Source organism: Dasypus novemcinctus, chromosome 1, assembly GCF_030445035.2.
Source record: "Dasypus novemcinctus isolate mDasNov1 chromosome 1, mDasNov1.1.hap2, whole genome shotgun sequence".
NCBI lineage: Eukaryota > Metazoa > Chordata > Mammalia > Cingulata > Dasypodidae > Dasypus > Dasypus novemcinctus.
In genome coordinates this window covers 74,913,021-74,919,894 of record NC_080673.1, presented here as the reverse complement: position 1 = coordinate 74,919,894, position 6,874 = coordinate 74,913,021, and the positions used below count along the sequence as shown (strand labels likewise).

The following is a 6,874-nucleotide window of genomic DNA, read 5'->3' as shown; positions in this document are numbered from 1 at the left end:
TCTTCAACTTCCTTAGGAACTACCAAACAGTCCTCCACAGTGGCTGTACCATTCTACATTCCCACCAACAGTGAATACGTGTTCCTATCTCTCCACATCCTTACCAACATTTATCATTTTCCTGACTTTTTTTCAATTTTTTGGTTGTTTTTTTTTTTCTTTATTTTTTTATTCTTTTTCTTTTAGTTTTTGGGTTTTTTTTTGTTTGTTTCCAACTTTTTAATAGTGGCCAGTTTAATAGGTATGAAATGATATCTCATTGTAGTTTTGATTTGTCTTTCCCTAATCACTAGTGATGTTGAACATTTTTTTCTTCACTATTTGTATTTCTTCTTTGGACAATTATCTTTTCAAGTCTTTTGCCCATATTTTAATTGGGTAGTTTGTCTTTTTATTATTGAGTTGTATGATCTCTTTGCATATCATGGATATTAAACCCTTATCAGATATGTGATTGTCAAATATTTTCTCCTATTGAGTTGGCTACCTTTTCACCCTTTTGACAAAGTCCTTTGAAACACAAAAGTGAAGTATTTTGAGGAAGCTTCATTTATTTATTTTTTCTTTTGTTGCTCATGCTTCAGGTATAAGATTTAAGAAACGACTGCCTACCACAAGATTTTGAAGATGTTTTCCTACATTTTCTTCTAGAAGTTTTAGGGTAGTTGTTTTTATATTTAGGTCCTTGATCCTTTTTGAGTTAAAGTGTGAAAAAAGGGGTCTTCTTTCTTTCTTTATGGATATTAAGTTTTCCTAGCAATAATTGTTGAATACACTATTCTGTCCTATCTGGGTGGGCTTAACCGCCTTGTCAAAAATCACTTGGCTGTAGATGGGAGCATCTATTTCTGAATTCTTTATTTGGTTCCATTGGTCAATCTTTCTGTCCTTATGCCAGTACCATGCTGTTTTTACCGCTGTAGCTACGTAATATGCTTTAAAGTCAGGAAGTGAGAGTTCTCCAATTTTGTTCTTCTTTTTAAAGATATTTTTGGCTATTTGGGGCCTCTTACCCTTCCAAATAAATTTGAAAATTGTTTATTCCAGTTCTAAAAAAAATACTGTTGGGATTTTTATTGGGATTACATTGAATCTGTAAAGTAGGTTGGGTAGAATTGGCATCTTAATGATATTTAGTCTTTCAATCCATGAAAATGGAATATCCTTCCATTTATTTGTCTTCTTTGGTTTCTTTAAGCATGACTTTTATTTTAAAGCTCACAATATCAATTACATCAGGATCAACATTTCTTCCATTTTCACACCTTCACATGACGATATATTATGTAACAAGGGATATGTTTTAAAGTTTTTGTTCTGCATGCAACTAACACATTTCAGTAGCTTTTTCTTTACTCATTGAATTTTTAATAATATCAAAGCAAAAAGTCATATTCTATTGGACAGGCTTAATTTTAGAAAGCCCTTATGACATCAGACAATCTTGTTTTTTGACATTCACACCCACACACATGCTGAAATGGAGAGTGAAATGCAAGAAAACTACCTTGGCAGAAAGAATCCTTAGATGTTTAATCACAACTCTCTTGAATAGCCATGCAGTTTTTTTTTTTCCTTCCAAAAGACAAAAGTCTATTTCATCCTCAGCAATGCAAATGGTAATACTGCACAGAAGTTTAGTATGAAATTCACAATGCCACAGCAGTCTGAACATTACCAAGGCAATTTTCCCTTTTAGGATCATAAAGACTATAGGCTTAAGCTTTTTCTTTTTCCATATAATACACAGAATTTCTAAACATCCTTAAAAATATATATATATATAAATAGTCTCAGGATGTTAATGCAGAATCACATACTAGGGCAAAAAAGTTTCATTCAGTGTCCTCTAGTCCAAGTCCATGTTGGCAGAACTCTTCTGGTTAGGGTAGCAGTTGCCATTCTGATGTGCAGGCTCAGCACCAAAATCATTTTTGCCTTTTAAGTCATCTCCTTTCTTTAAAAGATATTTTTTAATTTAATTTATTTTTCTTTATTTATCGACCCCCTTCCCCAAGATGATTTGCTCATCTGTCTGCTCATCGTTTGCTCACCTTCTCCTGGAGGCACCAGGAACTGAACTCAGGACCTTCCACATGAAAGGCAAGGGTCCAACGACCCAACGACCTGAGCCACATCCACTTCCTGTGGGCTGCAGTGTTTGCTGGCGTGTGATCTCTGCTTGTTATGACAGGGGCAGAGTCTAGCTCACTGCAGCAGGAGGTGGTGTCTGTCCATCTTCTTTTAGGAGGCACCAGGACTTGAACCCAGGACCTCCCATATGGTAGGTGGATGCCCATGTGTTTGAACCATATCTGCTTCCCTTATCTTCTTTCTATCAACATTTGGGCCATTTGGTGTTTGTGGCAGTTTGATATTATTGATGAATTCCAAAAAGAAATACTGATTATGTCTGTAAACTGGTTTGTTCCTCTGGGCTAGTGATACCCTTAGATTGTATTGAATTCAGAGGTATCACTTTTACCTGATTAAATTATGACTAAAGTTTTGCTTGGGCCACATCAATAGGATGTTGAGTGGTGGGTGGGGGCTCACAGGGAAAGGCAGAGGAGTTTGTTGGAGTTTTAATGCTGGAGTCCTGGGAAGTAAATCCACAGAGAAGCAGATACATGAGGAAAGAGAGAAGTCTCCATTAGACACAGCAGAGGCCCCAGGAAGAGATATAAGCCATTTTCTTGATGGTTTACAGCTGGCCTTGTGGAGAGAGCAGAGCATTTGAGCCTGGAGAGGATCGAACCCAAGGAGAGAAACAAGAGTTGTTCCAGCCTGCAGCTGAGATTGGAAGAAGCTGGGACCATGGAGCCTTAAGAGGAAGAGGAAGCCTGACCCCTCACAGATGTCAGCAGCCATCTTGTTCCAACATGTGGCAACAGACTTTGGTGAGGAAAGTAACTTATGCTTTATGGCCTGATAACTGTAAGCTTCCACCCCAAATAACAACCCTTTTTATAAAAACCAATAGATTTCTGGTACTTCTCATCAGCACCCCTTTGGCTGACTAATACAGTATTCTCTCCAGTTTGGGTGACTTGATTTTTGGTTTGGGTTCTGTTACAATGGGTTCACAAGTATTGTTAAATTCCTTTATTTTTGCTTTAATTTCCTGAGCTTGGACAACTGGATCCTGATTTGGACTCTTTTTAACCTGAGCATTCATGGCATTAATCATCCATTCCATCACCTCACTGACAGACTTCTCAACCTTTAGACTTAACAATATGGTTGTACTTCTCATCCTTATTTCTGAAGTCAGCTACTATCTTGGTGTAGTATTCGAGCTTCTGCCCTAGTTCTTCAAATATTTTTGGCCGTTCCTTGGCTTCTTGAAACCAGACTTTATTTGGAGTGCCAATTTTCATTAATTCTTCTAACTTGTCAATGTACACTTATTTAGCTTGTCCTCTCCTTCCTTATAGAGCCAGTCTTCAATCTCTATAAGGAGCCCCAGAAAACTGTGATGATCCTGTTCACATATAAATTTCTCAAATGGGCCGCACTGTTTGTCCCTGAACTCACACATATTCTTCCACAGCATTTTTAGCATCATTTTTATCAACATCTGGGTTTTTCAGTGATCTCAGGTTCAGACACTCCATGTCCACTTCAGCAGATAACACTTCATCTTCCTTATTTGGGTCTTTCTCAGCCATAGATGCTGTAGACATAGTGAAAATGCCATGAGTGTTGACCTGAACTTTGATTTTTCTCCATCTTTCTGAGCAGAGACATTCCGAACAATGCAGTGGCCTATTTTTGCTTCTGGATATGAAACTCCCTGAGAATCAGAATAGAAAGCTTCTAGTGCAAAAGGTCCCCTTCTGTAGAAGGTGAGAATTTTGGAGAAAGATGCAGCATGGTTGCGGCTGAACGCTTCGTGAACACCTTCAGTATCTTCCGAATGGTGATTCCAGACCAGAGATACTGGAAAAGGAATTGCATCTGTGATGGAAAACTCTCTAACTTTAAGTGCTGGGGAACGCATGCACACTGCAGCACACATCCTCTGGCTTCTGCTTCATCTGTGCTAAATGTGGTGTCGATGTCTCTTCTGAAAAATTTGGAAATTTTTTCTTTCAAAGCTGGAATTTTTCACACTCCTGATACAGATGAAGGAGTGCTTGAATTCCAGATTTTGCATTCAACTTGTACTTCGTCTTAAATTCTGCAACAAAAATGTTCTACTAACTTTTTGTCAGTTTTTTTCTCCCAAGGAAGGATCGAAAGCTGTTCCCAGTACCTACAATTTTCCCTTGTTAAAGGCACATGCAGACACCTGAAAAGCTAAATGTCCCATATCAAAAAAATCCACTGTCTGATGTTTCTCATCCAGGCCTGGGAGATTCTGCTTATAATTTCCATAATTCAAAGCAACAGCAGTCATGTCTTTTATAAATCTCAAGCAGTTGATGCTTGAGCATCATCTATCATGAATCATCTTTCCACATCTGTGAAGAAGGAAGGCACTGAAATTACACATTCTGTTACCAGTTTCTTGAGGTTGTTTTCAGCAGTTTCCTTTAACTTATTCAGCAACATGGCTGTTATCTGTTCCACATTAAACAAGTGCTCTTCATCCATGTACATTACCTTTATTCCAACCCACCATTTTTCATTGGAACCAAATCATAACTTAAGTTTTCCTTCTCCTTTTGAATGGAGGGGTCATTGAGTGCTCCCCTTGAAATTTCTTGAAGTTGTGTTGTTTGCACAAGATCCAAAAGATAGAACTGATCGGCGCCTCCACTGGCCCCTCCCTGTGCCACTTCCGCTTCCTTCTTCACAATCCTTCTCAAAAGATTCTACCCAATGGCTGGCCAGTCCCCTGGGGATGCTGCCATTGCCATGGTGGCAGGACAGCCGCCCCAGTGCCATTGGCTTGAGCAGACCTGCTGGCCCGCTCCTGCTGGAGGCACCTTGCCATCTGGATCAAACTGGCAGTGGAGGGTGCCAGGAAGCCCATACAAGTCACATTTCACCTACAGGTTGTGGTGTCTGACTTTGGGGCCCAAGGGAAGGCTGAGCAGGCAGAGGGTCACTGCAACACCAGAGGCCTACTCTGGTGTTGAACTACTCTTCCATATAAATTTGATGACTGGCTTTTCCATCTCTGCAAATAAGTTTTTGGGATTTTCTTCCTTCTCAACTGGCTCCCTCCTCTGTTTGCTTGTTGTTTTCACTTGTTGTCTGCTTGTTGTGTTTTGCTCATTGTCTGTTTATGTTTTCTTTAGGAGGCACCAGGAACCAAACCAGGGACCTCCCATGTGGGAGGCTGGTGCTCAACTACTTGTGCCACAGCTGCTCCCTGCTCATTTTGTTTTGCTCATCGTATGGCCGTTGTTGTTTTTTTGTTCTTTGTCTGCTCATTGTTTTTTCTCGTTGTCTGCATATTACTTTGATCATTGTCTACCTGTTTTTGCTCTATTGCTACTTTTGCTCATTGTTTGTCTGTCTTCTTCAGGAGACACCAGAAACCAAACCTGGGACTTCCCATGTGGGAGGTGGGTGCTCAATTGTTTGAGCCACATCCACTCCTGCTTTTGGAATTTTCATTGGCATTGTATTGAATCTGAAAATTTCTTTCTTACTTATTGAAACCTATAGTCCCTGATCGTGAAATATCCTTCCATTTATTTAGGTCTTCTTTTGATTACTTTCAGCAATGTTTTGTAGTTTTCTGTGCACATGTCCTTTATATCCTTGGTTAAATTCATTCCTAGATATTTGATTATTTTAGTAACTTCTGTAAATGGAAATTTTCATGATTTCCCCTTCAGACTGATCACTGATAGTGTATAGAAACAGTACTGGTTACTACATATTTATCTTGTGTCCTGCCACTTTGCTGAATTTATTTATTAGCTCTAATATATTTTTTGTGGATTTTCAGGGTTTTCTATACATGAGATCATCATCTGCAAAAAGGGAAATTTTTACCTTCTTTTCCCATTTGGATGCCTTTTCTTTTTCTTGCCTAATTGTTCTAATGAGAACTTCCACTACAAGGCTGAGTAACAGTGGTGACAGTAGACATCCTTTTCCTTTTCCTGATCTTAGAGGAAATGACACATAGAATGGCATTAGTTTTGGGTTTTTCCATATGCCCTTCATCGCATTGAGGAAGTTTTCTTCTATTCCTAGTTTTCTAAGTGTTTTTATAACAAGGGGTGCTGGATTTTGTCATGTGGCCTTTTCTGCATCTATTGAAATGAGTCTGTGTTTTTTCCCCTACATTTTATTAATGTGGTGTATGCATTCACTGATTTTCTTATGTTGAACCATTCTTATTATTGTGAATAAATTCCACTTGATCATGGTGTTTAATTTTTTTAATACACTCTTAAATTTAGTTTGCTAGTATTTTGTTGAGAATTTTTGTACCTATATTCATAAGGGATATTGGTCTGTACTTTTTTTTTAGTTGAGCAATGACTTTATTTTCTAAGTACAAAGACAAATTTATGCAACTAGGGCAGAGGCTGTGGATGATTTGTATTTCCATTTGGGGGGGAGAACTCGCTTCATCTTGTAAGATCGAGCTAATCGGTGAATTTGGCTCTCAATCATCATCAGATGGAATTTAGCATCCTTATCCTTTCTGTTCCTCTCAAGAAGCTTTCAAACAGCAACAGCTTTCTTAATTAGATGGTAAAGATCCTCAGGCGATCAGGAGCAAGTCCTCTGAACTCGAGAATTCTCAAGATGTTATTGCCTGTCATAAAACGTACTCGTGCAAGACTATGTTAGTCTCTTGGAATCACAACCATTTGTGCAGGAGTCAGGCCTTTCTTGGCCAGTTTGTAGATTTGCTCCTTCACATTGTCAGATGTCAACTTCAGCCATGTGGGGACGTTGT

General features: G+C 38.8%; 1 pseudogene; it reads right to left on the bottom strand.

Annotated features, from left to right (window-relative positions):
- Nucleotides 1-1,849: 1,849 nt before the first annotated feature.
- On the bottom strand, nt 1,850-4,893 carry LOC101412035 (heat shock protein 105 kDa-like; annotated as a pseudogene).
- Nucleotides 4,894-6,874: the final 1,981 nt, after the last annotated feature.